General features: G+C 41.1%; 2 pseudogenes; one reads left to right on the top strand and one right to left on the bottom strand.

The window, feature by feature from the left end:
- Positions 1–443: 443 nt before the first annotated feature.
- Positions 444–2,353, bottom strand: LOC133749595 (importin subunit alpha-4-like; annotated as a pseudogene).
- A 4,671-nt stretch (positions 2,354–7,024) lies between these two features.
- LOC133749331 (rhophilin-1-like) lies at positions 7,025–8,939 on the top strand (annotated as a pseudogene).
- Positions 8,940–22,608: the final 13,669 nt, after the last annotated feature.

The raw sequence follows: 22,608 nt of genomic DNA, 5'->3' as shown, positions 1-22,608 counted from the left end.
TGCAAATATGTTTGTGGAGGACAATTATGGAGGCTCAGAACATACTGCACCTCTTTAGCCTTCCAACGTGTATTACGCATCATACCAAAGTGTCTTGATCGACAACGCACCATTTTCAAAATATTCCACAGCTATGGAATATTCTAAACCGGAGACTGCAGTTGTCAGTATGTGGCACCAGAGAATAAAGAAAAATAGGGCAGTTGAAATTGTTAAGGAAAAATCTAAAACAGTTTAGGAAATCATGCATATGCATTTACAGTCCATGTGAGAGTGACTTTTGGCAACTGCAAAGTGACTGAGACATGGCTTGCTTTAGAAGCATCAAAATGAAGAGGCATGTGGTGTTTTTGGAGCCGTTTGCTGCTGTTGTTCTTACCGTTTGTTAGCCATCTGGTGGTGCTTCGTATTGGATGCGGGAAAGATGCTACACTCAAACAAACTTAAAAATTAAATTCTTTTGTTTGAAGGATGGCTGTTGGGTCAAAATTGTAAGTACCTCATTGTGTTGCTTCAGGAATGAGGCTAGGATCTTCATTGATATCATCACCAGAGAAATACTGATCTATGATTCCAAATGCTAATTTATAAATGTTTTCATTTTCATGTTGCTGCAAAACTTCAATTTTCTCCAAAGCTCCACATTCTTCTATTATTTCAGCTACTGTGCTTGCTTCATCACCAGTCATGATCAGGATGTTTTTGAGACCATCTAGAACCACCTGAACAACTTGAGAATCTTTTACTGACAGGAAATTACAGAAAGGTGGTATTACAGTCTGCTGTACAAGGTACTCAACTTGATATTTTCTGCCAGTTATTGTTAAGTTGCTGATTGCCCAAGCAGCTTCTTTTTGTGTTCCTAAGTCCCCCTTAGCGAGATGATGAGTAATCATAGGGATTAATCCAGCATCGATTACAGCTTGAACTTTTGGCTGGTTGTCTGCTGTTATGTTGGAAAGGAACCATACTGCTTCCTTATTTATTTTCTCTTTTGGGTGTGTTGAGAGATTTGGGACATGTGACAGAGCATCACAATTGAGAACAAACTGCCTCTGCTCATTGGTGCTGGTCACTATGTTGCCAACTGCTCTGAGTGCTGCCATTTGAACTTTCACTTCCTGGTGGCTCAGAAGGGACACAAGAAATGGCCAGAATCAGTAACCATCTGTATCTGTTCATTACCTCCATCTGTCAAGTATGACAGAGCCCAAACAGTGTCTACGAGAATATTTATGTCTGTATGGTATATGAGGACACATAAAGCTGGTAAAATCTCCTGAACTGTCTCCATAGGCGGTGGGGGATCCTTATTCCTGCAGAGACTGCCAATGACCCATGTGATGTTCCAAAGGAAGGTGATGGGAATGGAGGGATTGATGAAGGACAGAAGAGGTTTGACAACTCCCAGTGATATGACATAATCTCTACATTGAGGACCATCATCTATGATGTTTCCCAAAGCACACACTGCTTATTCACAAACATTTTGATGTGGTTAATGGAGACGTCTCAGGAAAAGAAGTACTGCGTTAGACTGCACAACAGCTTGAGTCTATGCAGAAGTTCCTGATGCTATATTAGTTAGTGCCCAAGTAGCTTCAAACTGTAATAATGGGTTATCATCCCCTTTTAGGTATTTGTCTAGAATTGGTAAAATCCCATATTTATTTATTTTTTAATTTTTGACAGGCAGAGTGGACAGTGAGAGAGAGAGACAGAGAGAAAGGTCTTCCTTTTTGCCGTTGGTTCACCCTCCAATGGCCGCTGCGGCTGGCGCACTGCACTGATCCGAAGGCAGGAGCCAGGTGCTTATCGTGGTCTCCCATGGGGTGCAGGACCAAGTACTTGGACCATCCTCCACTGCACTCCCTGGCCACAGCAGAGAGCTGGCCTGGAAGAGGGGCAACCGGGACAGAATCCGGTGCCCGGACTGGGACTAGAACCCGGTGTGCCGGCGCCGCTAGGCAGAGGATTAGCCTATTGAGCCGCGGTGCCGGCCCTAAAATCCCAGATTTTATTAGGTCATCAATTGGTGGGTTTCTATGACTGGATAATAGTTTTCTTGCTGCCTGGACAGCACTCAACTGGACCACTGGGTTATAACTTGTGGCATTCTGCAATATAGCTTCTAGTGTTATATTTTGTGCTCTAAAATCAGCATCAACATCTGAATCTTCTAAACTTTCTTCTTGGGGAACATTTCTCTTTTTCAATACGTGTTCACCTCTTTTGTTCTTCCGCAGATCAACTGTCACTTCATTTCTGTGTCCACATTGTTTCCACATCTCGGCCCTTCCTTGTTCTAGAAGCTCTCGGTGCAGTGGTTCTCTAAGCCGTGGCTCTCGGCCATGGCTGCATGGCTCCTGTGGCTGAGGCGGTGGTGGTGGTGTCCTCTGGGCACCGGAGGCGGAGGGCTGAGGGTGGGAGGGGAAGAGGAGGGGAGGGGGAGAAGCGAGCATGTTCCCTGAGGCTTCAGAGCGCGAGGTGGCAGCGGCGCCCGGGGAGGCGCGGGCCATCGGCCGGGCCAGGCTTTGGTCTTATTTTTTATTTTTATGTGGTACATTTTATTTTGGATATTTTTGTAAATTTACACTGTTACATTCTTGCCTTTAGCTCAGTGGAGAAATGATATAATGGCGCTGGTGGTCTTGTTTTATTATTTATTACTTCACAACTCCCACATTTCACCAGTTGGAATCCTCATTTTATTTATATTTTTGGCATCCCGCTGGTTCCCTTATTCTTTTGTCTCTGCATCATCCCTATCATGGATTTCCATTTTATAAATTTACATATTTATTTTTCTTTCACCACCAACAACACTTTTAACAAAGTATAACTTAATATAGAAAAAAGCACCCCACAGCTGAGATTTTATTCTCAAAAATGACAGAGAACACATCCACTTAGGGTATATGTATTTGAGAAAGGTAAATTTAAGCCTTTTGTACTACAGAAGGAATTCACAGTTATTGAAATTGATTTTGCCTCAGGTTTTCCATTTTAAAAAAATCAGGAACGCTAGAGGAACTGTTTATTGGCCAGTTTTGGCTGTTACAAATTGGGGAAAAAAAAAAAAAAACAGTTCTGTTGGTACTGAGTTTCCCATGGCAAGCCACATTTTATTTTTTATTTTCATGTGGTACACTTTATTTTGTATATTTTTATAAATTTATTGTGTTCCATTGTTGGCTTTGTGCCTGATGGAGGAATTCATGTAATTAGACATCTGTTTTTTTTTTAATATATTGTTATTTCACGTCTCCCTCATTACACCATTTGGTTTCCTCAATTTCTCTATACTTTTTGGCTGTCATCAGCTCCCTTGTTTTTTCACTATTCACCATTCCCTTCACATTGATTCCCGTTTTTTTATGTTTAGTTATTTATTTTTTCATTAACAACACATTTGAGATAGTATATGTTAATATCGAAAAAAAGCACCCTATATCAGAGATTTTATACTCAAAAAAGAGAACACTTCCACTTCTGATATATGTATTTGAGAAAGGTATAATTTTAACCTTTATTTGAACAGAATGAATTTAGAGTTATTGAAAATGGCTTTGCCTCACATTTTATTTTTTTAAAAAATCATGTATGTTACATGAAGTGTTTTGGCTGGTACAAACTGAAAAACTCCATTTCTTTTGCTACTAACTGAGTTTCCCATTCCTGGCCACATTTTTGTCTTCTTTCTTATTTCTCGTGATACATTTTATTTTGGATATTTTTACAAATTTACTATTTTGCATTCTTGGCTTTGTGCCCGATGGATGAATAAATGGAATTGGACATCAAGAATTATTATTATTATTATTATTTCGTGACTCCTGCATTATACTATTTGGATTCCTCTATTTCCTTATATTTTTGGTCTCATGTTGACTCCCTTATTATTTGTCTTTGTACCATTTCCTTCACTGATTTCCATTTTTTAAATTTACTTATTTTTTTCTTTCATCAACAAAACACATTTGCCATAGTATATTCTAACATAGAAAAAAGCACCTCACATCTTAAATTTTATACTCAAAAAAAGACAGTAAATTTCTGATCTATGTCCTTAGGAAAATCAACATTTAGGACTTTTTTTAGTGCAGAAGGAATTTGCATTTACTGAAAATGCATTTGCCTCAGGCTTTCGTTTTGAAAAAACAGGAACGCTGGAGGAATTGTTCCTTGGCCAATTTTGGCTTGTACAAACTAGAATAAAACAATGCTAACCAATTTTTCCATACCAGTCCACATTTTCAGCCTTATTTTTTGTTTTGTATGGTACATTTTGTTTTGGATATTTTTATAAATTTCCCCAGTTACATTCTTGGTTTTTTTCCTTGGTTGTAGGAATTCATGTAACTGGATATCCACTTTGTTTTTTCATTACTCCAGCATGTCACCATTTTAATTCCTCATTTTATTTATATTTTTTTGCTTCTGACCAGCCCCCTTATTTTTTTTTTTTTTGTCTGTGCACCAATCCCTTCGTGGATTCCCATTTTTTAACTTTACTTATTTATTTTTCTTTTATCAACAACAATGCATTTGGTATAGTATGATCTAATATAGAAAAAAAACCACTCCATATCTGATATTTTATTCTTAAAAAACACAGAGAACACCTACACTTCTGATATATGTATTTATGAAAAGTAAAATTTAAGCCTTTTTTAGTATATAAGGAATTCACAATTTTGAAAAAGGGTTTGTATCAGGCTTTGTTTTAAAAAACAGAAATGTTGGAGGAACTGTTCATTGTCTGGTTATGGGTGGTACAAACTGGAAAAGAAATTTTTTTGTTTTTTTGTTTTTTGTTATTCTTTATTTGTGTGGTGCATTTTATTTTGGGTATTTTTATGAATTTAGTTACATTCTTGGCTTGTGCCTGGTGGAGTAATTCATATAATTGGATATTTGTTTTTTTATTATTATTATTTCATGACTCCTGCATGTCACCATTCCTCATTTTATTATTATTTTGACTTCACACCATCTCTCTTATTCTTTCAGTTATGTGCCTTTCCCCTCATGGATTCCTGCTTTTTAAATTTATTTATTTTTCTTTCATCAGCAACAACACATTTGGCAAAGTATGCCTTAATATAGTAAAATCTGAGATTTCATTATCAAAAGAGACATAAACAACTACACTTCTGATGTACCTGAGGAAAGTAAAATTTAAGCCCCTTTTAGCATAGAAAGAATTTATAGTTACTAAAAATGGGTTTGTCTCAGGAATGCTAGAGTAACTGTTCATTGGGAGGTTTTGGCTGGTACAAACTGGAAAAAATCAGTTCTGTTACTACTAACCGAGTTTCCCATATCAGACCACATTTTCAGTCTTAGATTTATTTTGCGTGGTACATTTTATTTTGTATATTTTTATAAATTTGTTCTGTTACATTCTTGGCTTTGTGCTTGGTGCACGAATTCATGTAACTGGATATCTGATCTTTTTTTTTTTTTTTCATTATTCTAGAATGTCACCATCTGGATTCCTCATTCCTGAAGTTCAATGGCATCAACGCTGCTGTGATGGGATTCACCAACCATACTTCTGGCTATAGACATGTAAGTTCCACTATGTGAGCAGTCAGTTACTGCCACATATGCCATATGGTCAAGAAGAAACCTGATGTTGGCTGAATCCAAACCATGTAACAAATCCATTCCATGGCAGTATTCTGAGAAATCCCTTGCTCCACCATTATCTGCAATTCTCCTGTTGTGTGCTTCTAGCATATTCAGGACATACTCGTGATCTGATAACAAGATTAGAAACAGTCAGTAGATATGGAAATGTGTGGTCATATACTGAATGCAGGACTCACTGTATTCCTTGAATTTGGTTCAGGCTCAACCGGTGATATCTGCAGGATTAAAAGCAGGTTTGAAGCCTTGGAAGAACACAGCCTGTGAACCAATAAGATACAGGGTACCAGAATATTGTTCTGAACCAGCAATCACTACTGGATTGTAACTACTCAATGATTCGCCATGCCAAACAAAGTTGTTGTACATGAGGTAATTAAATGGAATGGAGTCCACTGTTTCAAATGAGCATGGTTACTGAACTCTTTCAGAGATGCACTGTCCTGTGGTTACACTCACCTCTTTGCATAATCTTTTTGGTAGGCTTCCCATGTAGGACAAAGAGGGACACTGAACATCCCATGGACTCACAACATAGCTACCTTGTTCTAATTGAAATGTGCAGTAAGTTCCTCAGAATCAGAGATGGCAAGGCAGCTGTAATGGGATTCAACTACCATACTTTTCTGTATGGGCAGCTACTCATTCCAATGGGAGCACTTCTTTATGGCCATATACATAGTGTGGTCACACCAAAATCTGTTTGCTGAATCCAAAGGGGGCAGTGATTCCACTGCTTCGGAGTACTCTGGGAAATGACTTGTTTCCCAGTTAACTTTGTTACTCCTATTGAGTCCTTCAAGGTAGGCAGCACAAGCATCCCAAGAAGAATGCTCAGGAAATGAAAGGCAGACCACATTCTTAATGTGAGACTCACTGTACTCCTTGAATGTGCTTGAACAACAATGTTGTTCTGACTAGAATAGGGTTCCCACCCCAAAATCAATACTTTTATGGAACTACTCAACAATTCAACATGGGAAACAAAATTCTTGACCATGAAGGAATTACCCAGAATGGCATTCATCACTCCAAAGGCACATAGTTACTACACTCCTTTAGGGATGCATTGCTTTGGGATAACGTTCAACTCCCTGCTTTAATGCTTCTATATTGCTTCTGTGTAGGACAAATTTGATTACTGGACTCCCTCAAACTCTCAATATAGAAAACCTGTTCTACTTGGGATATGGAACACATTCCCAAAGATCATAGCTGGCAAGGTGGCTGTAATGTGATCTGCTTACCATACTTTTCTCTACCGGTAACTATTGATTCTTATGTGAGCACTCCCTTAAGACCATATTCACTGTGTGGTCACACCAAAAACTGGTGTCTCTGAATGCAGGACTGGATTCCAGGAGCAGCGATGATCCTGGAGGAGAAGCCGGAAGGCCCTGGCACTGGTGAGGACATCGGCCAGCTGCAGGCGGCCAGCAGCAGCGGCCAGGGCTGTGAGCCCCCTGCGCAGACGCGGTGCAGCCGGCTGCAGAGCTGCAGGGCCGGATCCGGCAGCAGATCGAGAAGGAGCTGCAGGTGCGCGCGGGCACTGAGAACCTCTACCAAGCTACCAGCAACAGCCAGGTCAGGGAGATGGTGGCTCTGGAGCTCAGCCGCGTCAACTCCAACCTGCAGCTGCTGCAGGAGCTCCGCGGCCCTCACGAGGCCCAGCCCGCAGTGATGGCGTCACTGCCCCCATGATCCCCCTGGGCCTGAAGGAGACCAAGGAGCTGGACTGGGCTACGCCTCTGCAGGAGCTAATCTCTGTGCATTTTGGAGAGGACAGGGCTTCCTATGAGGCAGAGATCAGGAGGCCGGAGGGCCTGCGGCACCCCCAGCCGGGACGAGGCGGGCCTGGAGCTGTTCGCGGCCTACCACAACCAGCTCTGCTTCCTGGACGCCTGCTTCTCCATGCCTGTCCGGAGCCTGGGGCCGGTCTTCCACTGGTATGACGTGGTCACGGGGCTCCCGGCGCAGCAGCGGGCACTGGCCTTGGAGAAGGGCAGCATGCTGTTCAACCTGGGCGCCCTGCACTCGCAGATCGCCGCCTGGCAGGACCGCCGCTGCGCCGAGTGCGCCAGGCTGGCCGGCCGGGCCTTCCGGAGCGCGGCTGGCACCTTCTGCTTCCTGAGCGGGAACTTCTCGCAGGCGCCCAGCCCAAACTTTGAGCACGGCCTCCCTCTGCGCTCTGGAGCGGCTCATGGCAGCCCAGGCCCGGGAGTGCCCCTTCAAGGGCTTCTCGCTGCCCACTCCTGCAGCCCCCCATGACTGCCTGTCTCAGGAGGCCGCCCAGGTGGCGGCAGAATACAGGCCCGTGCAAGCAGCCATGGCCCAACCACCGATCCACAGCTGCATCCCCACCTCCTGGACTGCCAGTGCAGGTCCACCACGGGACAGCTCCAGTCCTGCGGGCCGGTGTTCCCCGCTGAGCCCGAGGAACGCTGGCGGCTGGCCAAGGCCCACCTGAAGGGCGCCATCCTGGGCCAGGAGGAGGCCCTGCGGCTGCTCGCGCTCTGCCAGGTGCTGAGGCAGGTGGACCTGCTGCAGGCGGCCGTGGCCCACGCCCGCTATTCGCAGCTCGACAGTGAGGACGACTTCTCTGAGGTGGCCAAGGCCCCCTACATCAGCCTAAGACCCAGAAGAAGCCAGAGGGCAGGACGCCCAGTCTGGCGGGAGGCAAGGGGACTGACCTCTTCCACCGGCTGGGACCCCTGTCCATATTCTCAGTTACGAACCGGTGGCGGCTGGTGGGGCCGGTGCACATAACCCACGAAGAGGACTGATTCGGCCTCACACTGTGGGGAGACTCGCCGGTGGTGCTCATCACAGCTGTGGTCCCTGGGGGCCGGGCTGTGGCGGCCGGCCTGAAGGAGGGCGACTACTTCCTGTCGGTGAATGGGCAGCCATGCCAGTGGTGGAAGCACACAGAGGTAGTGGCCCAGCTGAGGGCGGCGAGCGAGGCCATCCCCAGCCTACAGGTGGTGTCGCTGCTGCCCGGCCCCATGCTGCCTGCAGCGGGGGACTGGCGGCCAGCCCTGCCCCTGAGGAGCCAGCAGCAGCATGGTGGAGAGCCGGCCTCAGTGCCGTCCAGCCCCTGGCGCCTCCTCGGCTGGAGCCGCATGGCCAAGGTGGGTCTGAGGCCCTGCCCTGACCTGGGGCGGTTCCCGGCCCTGAGTGCCCGGGGCAGCTGTGACTGGCACTCCCTCCCCACGACCATCATTAAACACCACGGTGCACGTGGAAAAGTGGATACCAAAGTGGATACCAATTCCATTGCTTCATAGTACTCTGGGAAATCACTCGTTTCTCTGTTCCTTCATTAGTCCTATTCTAGCATACATAGTACATTCATGTACAAGTATCATGAAGGAAACCCTCAGAGGAATGGAAAGGCAGAGCCATGCGCTGATTGTTGGACTCACTGTATTTCTTGAATGTGCTTCCAGCACAAACGGTCTTCTCCCCACGATTCAGGAAAAGCACTTTTGCCGACTCAGAAGAACACTACTTCCAAGCAAAAAGGTGGTCTGGACTAGAAGAAGGTCCCCATCCTGAAAACAAACTTATGTAATTACTCAACAATTTGCCATAGGAAACAAATGTATAGATTGTGAAGTAACCTGAAAGGAGTGGGTTGCTCCAAAGGCACATGGTTGCTTCACTGTTTTGGGGATGTGCTGCATTAGGGCAACCCTCACCTCACTGCTTAAACATTCCTGTATTGTTTCCGTGTATGACAAATTTGAACACTGAACACCCCAAACTCACAATCTAGCTAACCTGTTCTTCTTGAGGTATGGAAGACATCCCCTTAGATCATAGGCAGCAACACGGCTGTAATGGGATTCACTGACCATATGTTTTTGGCTATGGATACATATGTACCACTATACCAGCACTAAATTACACATATTTGCTTTGAGGTCACACAGAATACTGGTGTCCACTGAATCCATATCCGGAGCCAATCCATTCCCTGACAATATTCTGGGAAACCACTGGTTTCACAATTTCCTTCATTGCTTGTGGTGTATGCGTCTAGCAAATTCAGTATGTTCCACATGCTGCTTTCACATGAGGAGCACTCAGAACTGGAAAAGTGCAGCCATGTTGTTAATTTAAGACTCACTGGAGGCCGGCGCCATGGCTTAACAGGCTAATCCTCCACCTTGCGGCGCCGACACACCGGGTTCTAGTCCCGGTCGGGGCGCCGGATTCTATCCCGGTTGCCCCTCTTCCAGGCCAGCTCTCTGCTGTGGCCAGGGAGTGCAGTGGAGGATGGCCCAAGTCCTTGGGCCCTGCACCCGCATGGGAGACCAGGAGAAGCACCTGGCTCCTGGCTTCGGATCAGCGCAGTGCGCCTGCCACAGCGGCCATTGGAGGGTGAACCAACGGCAAAAAGGATGACCTTTCTCTCTGTCTCTCTCTCTCACTATCCACTCTGCCTGTCAAAAAAAAAAAAAAAAAAAAGACTCACTGGATTCCTTGAATTTGCTTCTGGCACAACAGGCCTTCTCAGGATTCAGAAAAAGCAAGTTTGCAGACTTGGAAGATCATTAATTTAAAGCAAATGCACTCTGTGGACCAGAATAAGATACCAACCCAGCAATCAATACTAGATCCTAAATACTCAACAATTCACCTTGCAAAACAAAATTGTTGGGCATGAAGTAATAACCCAGAATGGAACTCACTGCTCCAAAAGCATATGGTTACTGTACTCTTTTGGATATGCACTGCTTTGGGGCAGCGCTCACTTCCCTGTGAAAATGTTTCTGTAGGCATCATGAGCAGGTCAAATATGAACACTGAACTTCCCCAGGATTCCCAATATAGCAAACCTGTTCTACTTGGGATAGGCAAACCCTCAGTTCATTAGCATCAACATGGATGTAAGGGAATCCACCAACCATATGTGTATCACATGAGGAGTAACCAGTGGAAATGGAAAGTTGTGCCGATGTTCTGAAGGCAGGACATAATGAATTCCTTTAATTTACTTCTGGCTGAAGAGTTAATGTCAATAGGATTAAGGGAAAACAGTTTTGCAGCCTTGGAAGAATACTGCTTCTGAACCAATAAGGTAGTTGGGACCAGAATATTGTTCTGACCCAGCATTACTACTGGATGGTAACTACTCAACTGTTTACCATGCCAAACAAAGTTGTTGAGCATGAAGTGGTTAACTGGAATGGAGTCTGCTGCTCAAAAGGAACATGGTTACTACACTCTTCTGGGGATGTGCTGCCTAGTATTAACACTCACCTGCCAGCATAAACATTTCTCATGTATGACAAATAGGAACACTGAACAATCCATGGACTATCAATGGATCCTCTTCTACTGGAATGCACAACAAGTCCCCAAGATATCATAGGCAGTAAGGTGGCTGTAATGGGTTTCACCTACCTTACTTTTCTCCAAGGACACTTATTGACTCCTATGTGAGCACTCATTATAACCATATATGCAGTGCAGTGACATCAAAATCTGAAATCAACTGAATCCAAAGTGGGTAGTAATTCCATTGCCTCAGAGAACTCTGGGAAATCACTTGTTTACCAGTTAACTTCATTATCCCTAGTGAGTTCAAGTTTGTCCATGTACAGGTATCATGAGGGGAACACTCAGGGGAAACAGGAAGCTGTGGCCAAGTTCTGAATGTAGACATCCAATTACATGAATTCCTTGTTAGAGCACTGAGCCAAGAAAGTAATAGACTAAAATTAATAAACTATCCAAAATGAAATTTACCACACAAAAATCAAAAGAAAAAAGAAAATATGTTCCTGTCTGGGCAACTCAGTAACAACAAAACAGGTTTTTTCCAGTTTGTACCACCCAAAACATCCAATGAAAAGTTGATCTAGCATTACTGATTTTTTTAATGAAGAACAGAGGCAAGCTGGTTTTCAATAAGGATGAATTCTTTCTATACTAAAAAAGGCTTAGATTTTACTGTTCCAAATAACATATATCAGAAGTATATGTATACTCTGTATCAGGGGAATAAAATCTCAGCTGTGGTTTTTTTTTTTTTTTTTTGGTATCTTAAGGTATATCAAATGTGTTGTTGTTGAAGAAATAAAAATACATAAATAAACTTAAGAAATGGCAATCCTTTAGGGGCATGGTACATAAACAAAAGGATAAGGGAGCTGAAGCAAAGCCAAAAATATAAAGAAAATGAGGAATCCAAATGGTAAAATGCAGGGGTCATGAAATTAAAAAAAAAAAAAAAAAGATATCCAATTACCTGAATTCCTTCTTTGGGCTCAAAGCTAAACAGGAACGGAATAAAATTAAAAGATACACAAATAAAATGTATCACACAAAAATTAAAATAAAAAAGATAGAAATTGTGGCCTGGTCAGTTAATAGCAACAGAACCTGTTGTTTCCAGATTGCACCAAACAATACCAGCCAATGAAATGTTGCTCTAGGATTCCTTACCTTGTTTAATACCAAAACCAGAAGCAAATCTATTTTCAATAATTTTGAATTAATTCTGTACTGGAAAAGGCTTAAATTTAACTTTTCACAAATACAAATATCAGAAGTATAGGTGGTCTTTGTATTTTTCTGAGAATAAAATCTCCGATGTGGAGTGTTTTTACTATTAAGCTATTAGATGTCAAATATGTTGTTGTTGATGAAAGAAAAATAAATAAATAAATTCAAAAAATGGGAATCCATGAGGGGAATGGTACACAATCAAAAGGGTAGGGGAGCCAGCATGAAACCAAAAATATAAAGAAAATGAGGAAACCAAATAGTGATATGCAAGAATCATGAAATAAAAAAAAAAAACCTGGTTATCCAATTACATGACTCCATCTATCAGGCTCAAACCCAAGAAAGTAACAGACTAGAATTAATAAATATCGAAAATAAAATGTATAACAACACACACACACACACACACAAGATAGAAAATGTGACCTGCTCTGGGAAACTCAATTAGGGACAACAAAACCATTATGTTCCAGTTTGTACCACCCCAAAGCGGCCGATAAAAGTTCCTAAGCATTCCTGATGTTTTTAAATGAAAACCATAGGCTGAGAGTATTTTAGGCATGGAAAGCCAAGACACTCTGGAAAAAAAAAAAAAAAAGAAGAAGAAGAAGAAGAAGACCTAAATGAAGGATCTCAGCGAGTGTGATCTCAGTGGAAAGAACGGGGCCATCAAGGTAGGAGGTACCTTTCTCTGAAGGGAGGAGAGAACTTCCACTTTGACTATGACCCTGTCGGAATAAGATCGAAGTCGGCGAACCCTAAAGGCTTCCATAGCCTCGGCAACTCATGACTAGAGCCTAGGGAGATTACTGACGCCATAAACAAGAGTGTTAAATTGTTAAATCAACATCAAGAGTCACTGTGTACTTACGTCCCATGTGGGATCTGTCCTTAATGGGTTGTCCAAGGTGAAGTAATGATATAGCTAGTACTGAAACAGTATTTTTACACTTTGTGGTTATGTGTGGGTACAAACTGATGAGATCTTTACTAATTATATACTGAATCGATCTTCTGTATATAAAGATATATATGTATATATATATATAGATAGATAGATAGATAATTGAAAATGAAAAAAAGAACCTTGGTGTTAAATTGGAAATTACATAGAAAATTAATCAATTTTTTAAAAAAATATCATGTAGGATCTCTGTCATTAATGTGCTGTACACTGTTATTTAATGCTATAACTAGTACTCCAACAGTATTTTTTCACTTTGTGTTGCTATGGGAGGGCAAACTGTTGAAATCCATATATATACTAAACTGATTTTCTGTATATAAAGAGAATTGAAAATGAATCTTGATGTGAATGGAAGGGGAGAGGTAGTGGGAAAGGGGAGGGTTGCGGGTGGGAGGGAAGCTATGGGGGGTGGGGGAGGCATTGTAATACATAAGCTGTACTTTGGAAATTTATATTCATTAAATAAAAAAAAAAACCATAGGCAAACCCATTTTCAGTATTGGTGAATTTCTTTTGTATAAAAAAATATTTAGGGGCCAGTGCTGTGGTGCAGTAGGTTAATCCTCCACTTGTGGCATTGGCATCCCATATGGGCCCCAGTTCTAGTACCAGCTGCACCTCTTCCCATCCAGCTCTCTGCTATGGCCTGTGAAAGCAGTGGAAGATGACCCAATCCCTTGGGCCCCTCACCCATGTGGGAGATCCGGTAGAAGCTACTGGATCCTGGCTTCGGATTGGCACAGCTCCAGCTGTTGCTGACATTTGTGGAGTGAACCAGCGGATGGAAGACCTTCTCTCTGTCTTTCCCTCTATCAGTAACTCTACCTCTCAAATAAATAAATAAATAAATCTTTAAAAAAATTTTAAATTTTACTTTTCTGAAATACATGTATCAGAAGTATAGGTGGGGGCTGGCATAGTGGGTAAAGCTGTTGCCTGAGTGCTAACATCCCATGTGGGTGCTGGTTTGAATCCTGGGTGCTCCTTCAGATCCAGCTCTATGCTGTGGTCTGGGAAAGCAGTAGAAGATGGCCTGAGTATTTGGGCCTTGTACCCACATTGGAGACCCAGAAGAAGCTCCTGGCTCCTGGCTTTGGATCAACCATTTTGGGAATGAACCAGCTGAGGAAAATCTCTCTCTTGCTCTCTGCCTTTGCTTATCTATAACTCTGCCTTTCAAATAAATAAATAAATAAATAAATATTTTTAAAAAAGTGCAAGAGTATCTGTGTTTTTAATAGAATCTGTCCTACTCTTCTGCACTTCTTATTTATTTATTTGTTTGTTTGTTTATTTATTTACCTTTGAAATATTTATTTTATCTACTTGATAGACAGTATTATATAGAGAGATAGAGCCAGAGAGAGAGAGGTCTTCCATTGGCTGGTTCATTCCCCAAATGACCACAACAGCCAGAGCTGAGCTGATCTGGAACCAGGAGCTAGGAGCTTCTTCCAGGTCTCCCACGTGCGTCCAGGGGCCCAAGGATTGGGCCATGTTCTACTGCTTTCCCAGGCCATAGCAGAGAGCTGGATCAGAAGTAGAGCAGCCAGGACTCAAACCAGTGCCCATATGAAATGCCAGCACTGCAGGTGGTGGCTTTAGCCCACTGTGCCACAGTGCTGGCCTCCTCTGTATTTTCCTGAGAACAAAATCTCATCAATAAGCTAAAAAAATGTGAATCCATGAAGGGAATGGCACTTAACAAAAAGGATAAGGGAGCCAGAGTGAAGCCAAAAATAAAAAGATCGGCGGGCGCCACAGTTCAATAGGCTAATCCTCCGCCAGCGGTGCTGGCACACCAGGTTCTAGTCCCAGTCGGGGCGCTGGATTCTGTCCTGGTTGCTCCTCTTCCAGTCCAGCTCTCTGCTGTGCCCCGGCAGTGCAGTGGAGGATGGCCCAAGTCCTTGGGCCCTGCACCCCATGGGAGACCAGGAGAAGCACCTGGCTCCTGGCTTTGGATCAGTGCGGTGCACTGGCCGCTGCACACCAGCCGCAGTGACCACTGGGGGGTGAACCAATGGAAAAGGAAGACCTTTTTCTCTGTCTCTCTCTCTCACTGTCCACTCTACCTGTCCACAAAAAATAAAAATAAAAATAAATATAATGAGGAATCCAAATGGTGACATAGGAATTCATGAAATTAAAAAAATAAAAAGACCAGATATCAAATTACATGAATTCCTTGATCAGGCATGAAGCCAAGAAAGTAACAGACTAAAATTAATAAAATATTCAAAAAAGATATGCAACATAAAAATACAAGAAAGAGAGAAAGAGAAAGGAAGGAAGGAAGGAAGGAAGGAAGAAAGGAAGGAAGGAAGGAAGGGAGGAAGGGAGGGAGAAATATAGATAGATATATGGCCTGTTCTGGGAAACTTGCTCTGGGATTCCTGAATTTTTTCATACAAAAACAATAGGCAAACAAATTTTCAATATCAATAAATTCCTTCTATACTAAAAAAAGCTTAAATTGTATCTTTCCCAAATACATATATCAGAAGTGTAGGTATTCTCTGTATATATCTGAGAATAAATCTCAGATGCAAGGTGTTTTTTTCTATCTTAAGCTATATGGAATCAATTGTATTGTTGTTAATGAAAGAAAAATAAATAAATAAATTTTTAAAAAATGGGAATCCATGAGGAGAATGGTGCAGAGGCAAAAGGATAAGGAAGCTGGCATAAAGTCAAAAATAAAAAATAAATGAAGAATCCAAATGGTGACATGTGGGAGTCGTGAAATTAAAATAAAAAATTGGATATTTAATTATATTAATTCCTTGATTGGGCTTGAAGACAAGAGAATAACAGACTAAAATTAATAAATAACCAAAATAAAATGTACCACAGGGGGGAAAAAAAAAGATGGAAAATGTGGCCTGGTCTGGGAAACTCAGTAGCAACATAACCAGCTGTTTTCAGGTTGTACCACCCAAGATGGCCAATGAAAAGTTGGTCTACCATTTCTGATTTCTTTTTTGTAAAAGATTTATTTATTTATTTGTAAGTCAGAGTCACACAGAGCGAGAACGAGAGGCAGAGAGACAGACAGAGAGAGAGAGAGACAGAGAGTTCTTCTATTCACTGGTTCACTCTCCAATTGGCTGCAACAGATGGAGCTGTGCCATTCCAAAGCCAGAAGCCAGGAGCTTCTTCCAGGTCTCCCATATGGGTGCAGGAGCCCAAGGATTTGGGCCATCTTCTACTGCTTTCCAGGCCATAGCAGAGAGCTGGATCAGAAGTGGAGCAACCAAGACTCCAAGCAGTGCCCATTTGGAATGCCGACAATACAAATAACAGCTTTACCTGTTACACAACTGTGCCCGCCTTTCCTGATTTCTTTAAAATGAAAACCAGAGGCAAGCACATTTTTAAGAATAGTAAATTCCTTTCATATTACAAATATCTTAAATTTTACTCTCCCAGTTACATATATCAGAAGGATAGGTGTTCTGTGTATTTTTATAAGAATAAAATCTCAGATAGGGTTTTTTTTTTTTTCTATCGTCAGTCATAAGAAGTAAAATGTGTTGTACTGGATGAAAAAAGCTTAAATAAATAAATTTTAAAAACAGTAATCCATGAGGGGAACCATGTATAACCCAAAGGAAAAGGGAAGTGGCATGAAACCAAAAATAAAAATATAGGGGCCGGCACTGTGGCATGAGGGCGCTGGTTTGAGTCCCGGCTACTCCACTTCTGATCCAGTTCTCTGCTATGGCCTGGGAAAGCAGTAGAAGACAATCCAAATCCTTGGGCCCCTGTACACATATGGGAGACCTGGAAGAAGCTCCTGGCTCCTGCCTTTGGTTCAGGGCAGCTCTGGTCGTTCTGGCCAAGTGGGGAGTGAATCAGTGGATGGAAGACTCTCTCTCTCTCTCTCTCTCTTTGCCCCTCCTTCTCTCTCTGTGTAACTCTGATTTTCAAATAAATAAATAAAAATATAAAGAGGAATCCAAATGACATGTGGGAGTCAGGAAATTAAAAAAAAAAAGACTGTATATTCAATTACATGGATTCTTCAATAAGGCATGAAGCCAAGAAAGTAATGGACTAAAATCAATAAAAATATCCAAAAGAAAATGTACAACACAATGATACAAAAAAAAAAGAAAAATAAAATAAAATAAATAAATGTGGCTTTGCCTGGGAAGCTCCATTAGCAGCAATTCTACTGGTTTTTTCCAGTTTGTATCAGCCAAAACCCACCAATGGAAAATTGCTCTCAGATTCATGATGTTTTTCAAGTCAATACCATAGGAAAATACATTTTCAATAATGCTGAATTCCTTCTGTACTAAAAATGGGTTAAATTTTACTTTTTTGCAATTCATATATCAGAAGTGTAGGTGCTGTCTATATTTTCCTGAGAACAAAATCTCAGATGTGGGGGCGGTGAAACATGTTGTTGTTGATGAAAGAAAAATAAATAAATAAATTTAAAAAATGGAATCCATGAGGAGAATGGCACATAACCAAAAGGATAGGAGAACTGTCGTGATGCCAAAAAATATAAAGAAATTGAAGAATGCAAATGGGGACATGCTGGAGTCATGAAATTAAAAATGAAAAAACTTGACAGACAATTACATGAATTTCTTGTTTATTCCCTAAGCCAAGAAAGTAGTGGACTACAATTAATAAAATATTCAAAATAAAATCTACCACAAAAAAATTTAAAAAGGAAAGAAATATCCCTGATCTGGGAAATTCAGTTAATAGCAATGGAACTGTTTAATTTTTTTCCAGTTTGTAACACCCAAAAGCAGCCAATGAAAAGTTGCTCTACCATTCCTGATATTCTTCAAATGAAAACCATAGGAAAATACATTTGCAATAACATTTAATTCCTTCTGTATTAAAAAAAGGTTTAAATTTTACTTTTCTGAAATACATATATCAGAAATAGAAGTGTTGTCAGTATTTTTCTGAGAATAAAATCTCATGACATGTGGGAGTCATGAAATTAAAAAAAAATGGATATCCAATTACTTGAACTACTCCATTGGGTGCAAAACCAAGAAAGTAACAGGGAAAAATTATAAAAATATTCAAAATAAGATGTACCACACAAAATATAAAAATATAGGAAAGAAAATGTGGCCTGCTCTGGGAAACTTGGTTGGTCACAACAAAGCTGGTTTTTTTCCAGTATGTACCAGTCAAAACCTTTGAATGAAAAGTTGCTCTAGCATTCCTGATTTTTAAAATGAAACCTGAGGCAAAACCTCAGTTTCTTTATATTTTTGTCTTCATGCTTGCTCCCTTTTGCTTTTGCCTATGTGCCATTTCCCTCATGCAGTCCCATTTTTTAAATGTGCTGATTCATTTTTCTTTCATCAAATGCAACACATTTGACATAGTATACATTAACATAGAAAAAAGCACCTTAATAATTAAAAAAACCACAGACCAATAACAAAGACAGAGATATTATCAGTAATAAAGACCCTCCAAACAACGAAAAGCCCAGGGCCAGATGTCTTCACTGCTGAACTCTACTAGGCATTTAAAAAGAAATAACTCCAATTCTTCTCAAGTTATTAAAATAATGTGAAAGGGAGGGAGTCCTCCCAAATTCTTTCTATGAAGCCAGCATCACCTTAATTCCTAAACCTGAAAAAGGTGCAACAGAGAAAGAGAATTACAGGCCAATTTTCCTTATGAACGTAGCTAAAAAATCCTCAGCAAAATTCTAGCCAATCGAATCCAGTAATACATCAAAAAGGTTATCCACCCAGACCAAGTGGGATTTATCCCTGGTATGCAGGGATGGTCCAATATTCTCAAACCAATAAGTGTAATGCATCATATTAACAAACTGCAGAATAAATATCAAATGATTATCTCAATAGATGCAGAGAAAACATTTGATAAAATACAACACCCTTTCATGATGGAAAGTCTAAGCAAATTAGGTATAGAAAGAACATTCCTCAACACAACCAAGGCAATTTATGAAAAACCCATGGGAAGCATCATATTGAATGGGGAAATGCTGTAAACATTCCCACTGAGATCCAGTACCAGACAAGGGTGCCCACTACACCCTTTGCTATTTGATACAGTCCTGGAAGTTTTAGTCAGAGCCATTAGGCAAGAAAAAGAAGCTAAAGGGATACAAATTGGGAAGGAGGATGTCAAACTATCTCTATTTGCAGATGACATGATTCTATAGGGGACCCAAAAGACTCCACTAAGAGGCTATTGGAACTCACAGAAGAGTTTGGTAAAGTAGCAGGATATAAAATCAATACACAAAAATCAACAACCTTTTTATACACAGACATTGCGAAGGCTGAGATTAAGCTTCTCAGATCAATCCCATTCATAATAGCTACAAAAAATTGAATACCTTGGAATAAATTTAACCTAGGAAGTGAAAGATCTCTATGATGAAAATTACAAAATATTAAAGAAATAGAAGACATGAAACAATGGTAATATCTTTCATGCTCAAGGACTGGAAGAATCAACCATCAAAAAGTTCATGCTTCCACAAGCAATTTACAGATATAATGCAATAACAATCAAAATACCATCAACAGTATTCGTAGATATAGAAAAATGATGCTGAATTCATATGGAGTCACAGAAAACCTCGAATAGCTAAAGAAATTTTATACAACAAAAGCAAAGTCAAAGGCGTCACAGTACCGGATTTCAAGACATACTACAGGGCAGTTATAATCAAAACAACCTAGTACTGGTACAAAAATAGATGGATAGACCAATGGAACAGAATAGAAATGCCAGAAATCAACCCAAACATGTATAACCAACTTATATTTGACCAAGGAGCTAAAACAATTCCCTGGAGCAAAGACAGTCTCTTCAACAAATGGTGCTGGGAAAACCGGATTTCCACATGCAGAAGTATGAAGCAAGATCCCTACCTAACACCTTACACAAAATCCACTCAACATGGATTAAAGACCTAAATCTATGAACCAACACCATCAAATTATTAGAGAACATTGGGAAAACCCTGAAAGACATTGGCACAAGCAAAGATTTCTTGGAAAAGACCCTAGAGGCACAGGCAGTCAAAGCCAAAATTAACAAACGTGATTGCATCAGATTGAGAATTTCTGTTCGGCAAAAGAAACACTTAGGAAAGTGAAGAGGCAACAGACAGAATGGGAGAAATTATTTGCAAACTATGCAACTGATAAAGGATTAATAACCAGAATCTACAAAGAGATCAAGAAATTCCACCACAACAAAACAAACAATCCAGTTAAGAGATGGGTAAAGGACTTAAACAGACATTTTTCAAAAGAAGAAATCCAAATGGCCAACAGAAATGTGAAAAAATGTTCAGGATCTCCCATCCAAGCACTAACCAGGCCCGACCCTGCTTAGCTTCCGAGATCAGACGAGATCGGGCACGTTCTGGGTGGTATGGCTGTAGACAGTCTAAATATGATCAGAGTCAGCAAACTTGGAAGGCTTCCATAGCCTTGGCAACTCATGACGAGAGCCTAGGGTGGTTACTGGCGCCATAAACTAGAGTGTCAATTTGTTGGGTCAACAACAGGAGTCACTGTGCACTTGCTCCTCATGTAGGATCTCTGTCCTTAATGTGCTATACATTGGGATTTAATGCTATAACTAATACTCAAACAGTATGTTTCACTTTGTGTTTCTATGTGGGTGCCAACTGTTGAAATCATTACTTAATATATACTAAATTGATCTTCTGTACATAAAGAGAAAAAAAAAATGTTCAGGATCACTAGCTGTCAGAGAAATGCAAATCATAACCACAATGAGGTTTAACCTCACCCTAGTTAGACTGGCTTTCATATAGAAATCAACAAACAACAAATGCTGGTAGGGTTTGTGGAAAAAGGTACTCTAATCCACTGTTTGTGGGAATGCAAACTGATAAAGCCACTATGGAAGATAGTATGTAGATACCTCAGAAATCTGAACATAGACCTACCATATGATCCAGCCATCCCACTCATTGGAATTCACCCAAGGGAAATGAAATCAGTAAATAAGAGTTATCTGCACCCCCATATTTATTGCAGCTCTATTCACAATAGCTAAGACATAAAATCAACAAAATGACCATAAACTGAAGACTGGTTAAAGAAATTATGGGATATGTACTCTATGGAATACTACATAGCAGTAAAAAATGAAATGTGGTCATTTACAATCTGGAAAACATCATACTTAGTGAAATAAGACAGTCTCAAAGGGACAAATACCATATGTTCTCCCTGACCTATGATAACTAAGAAAATACCTAAAAGGCAATCTGTGGAAGTGAAATTGACAATTCGAGAAGCAATGACTTGAACAGCCCTTGTCTTGACTGTTGAGGAAAAGGTTTTTTTTATACTATCTGCTGAACCCTTTAATTAACATAGAGTTAAACATGTGTATAAAGTCAACTGAAGATAGGTCTCAGTAAAAATAAGAGTGGGAATAAGAGAGGGAGGAGGAAGAGTTGTTGGGAGTATGAGCAGGAGGGTAGGTATGGTGGGAAGAATCACCATGTTCCTAAAGTTGTAATTATGAAGTGTATTAAGTTTGTAACAGTAAAGCTGTATAGTTCTGCATACATTTCTATGGACTTACTTCTAAGGGTACAGTTTAAAAACTTCTCATGAGGCCGGCACCACGACTCACTAGGCTAATCCTTCTCCCTGCGGCACCAGCACCCCGGGTTCTAGTCCTGGTTGGGGTGCCAGTTCTGTCCCGGTTGCTCCTATTCCAGTCCAGGTCTCTACTGTGGCCCGGGGAAGGCAGTGGAGGATGGCCCAAGTGCTTGGGCCCTGCCCCCGCATGGGAGACCATGAGGAAGCACCTGGCTCCTGGCTTTGGATTGGCGCAGCACACCGGCCATAGCGGCCACTTTCTGTCTCTCTCTCTCTTTCTCTCTCTCTCTCACTGTCTAACTCTGCCTGTAAAAAACAAACAAACAAACAAACAAACAAAAAAACTTCTCATGGGACCCCAAGTCCCCTTAAGCTAGGTGGCAAAAATGCCATCTTAAGTATTAAAGTGATCAATGAATAGGATTAAGGGTCTGGTAATAATAATAGAATTAAAAAGGAGTGAATGCTCCAACCACAGATTCATAGACTAACAATCGCTTTAAATAATACTCCAAACTCAGAATTAGCCCTTAAGGCATTCTGGTCTTGCTGAAAAGCCCACAAAAGCATTTTAGAGATGGAAAGCCAAGACACTGAGACAAAACATGTCCTTCATGAAGGATCTTGGTAGGTGAGACCCCAGTAGAAAGAAGTGATCATCAAACAAGGAAGTAGTTTTCTCTGAAGGGAGGAGAGAATTTCCACTTTGCTTAAGGCCTTGTCTAAATACTGACGGAGTTTGTGGATTCCAAAGGCCTCCATAGCCTAGGCAGCTCATGTCAAGAGCCTTGGATGATAACTGACATCACACATAAATTAACAAGAGTCACTGTGCACTAACTCCCCATGCAG

The sequence above is a fragment of the Lepus europaeus genome, chromosome 20, assembly GCF_033115175.1.
Source record: "Lepus europaeus isolate LE1 chromosome 20, mLepTim1.pri, whole genome shotgun sequence".
Taxonomy (NCBI): Eukaryota; Metazoa; Chordata; class Mammalia; order Lagomorpha; family Leporidae; genus Lepus; species Lepus europaeus.
This window is presented reverse-complemented; position numbering and strand designations above follow the sequence as displayed.